This window comes from Macaca mulatta, chromosome 1 (assembly GCF_049350105.2).
Source record: "Macaca mulatta isolate MMU2019108-1 chromosome 1, T2T-MMU8v2.0, whole genome shotgun sequence".
NCBI classification, from domain to species: Eukaryota; Metazoa; Chordata; class Mammalia; order Primates; family Cercopithecidae; genus Macaca; species Macaca mulatta.
This window is the reverse complement of record NC_133406.1, coordinates 43163044-43163829: the sequence shown is the minus strand read 5'-3', so window position 1 is coordinate 43163829 and position 786 is coordinate 43163044. Positions and strand designations below refer to the sequence as shown.

The 786-nt window shown below is 34.5% G+C and overlaps 1 pseudogene; it reads right to left on the bottom strand.

Moving 5' to 3' along the window:
• Positions 1 to 376: 376 nt before the first annotated feature.
• Positions 377 to 493, bottom strand: LOC114675281 (U6atac minor spliceosomal RNA; annotated as a pseudogene).
• Positions 494 to 786: the final 293 nt, after the last annotated feature.

Sequence of the window (786 nt, the reverse complement as noted above, 5' to 3'; positions counted from 1 at the left end):
TAATGAGTTTCTCTTTGCTGGTAAATATGGATGGATAGAAGAAGCTTTGATCTTAAGCTCCTTGAGAGTGAGTGCTCTCTTATTCTTTGTATACCTAATACTTAGCAGTGCCCTGTATATAATACATATTTAAGGAAAGCTTATTGAGTGGATAAATGAAGTGGTCTATTCCATTCACCATGCTTAATTAGATTAAGCCTATTTCCCAATAAAATGCTTAGGGTAGAATGCAGTATGGTATGGTAGGAAGAGCAGATGCTTTTGAGTGGGACAGATAGATTTAAATCCTAGCTTTGATACCCAGCTGTGTGAAAGGAAAGCCACCTAATCTCTCTGAACTGCAGCTTTCTTCTTGTGTTGTTATACAAATTATATAAGATAAAATATGTAAAGTATTTGAGAATGTGCCTGGCACATAATGAGTATTGAAACATTTAATTATCTTCCCTTTCCTTTCAGGTACATTGCTAATTTCTTTCTTTTCAATCAGTACTACAGAACAAAATTGGCTCAGATCCATTTTGAGAAGAAAGAATTTGTGGTAGTTACACTATTTGTTCAAATTTTCAAACCTGTTTTTCCCCCACCAGAATATGTACGTCCAAGCTCCCACATTTTGCCTGCTTCAAAAGAGCTTCTATTGACTTCAGAAAAGGTTACCAACACTAGGAAAAGAAGTAGGGGAATTTACTTTATTTACCATCATTTTCCAATTAAGTAAAAGTGGAAAATTACAACACTTTCCATTAGATTAACGATTCACAGACTTCAAAACACTGATCTATA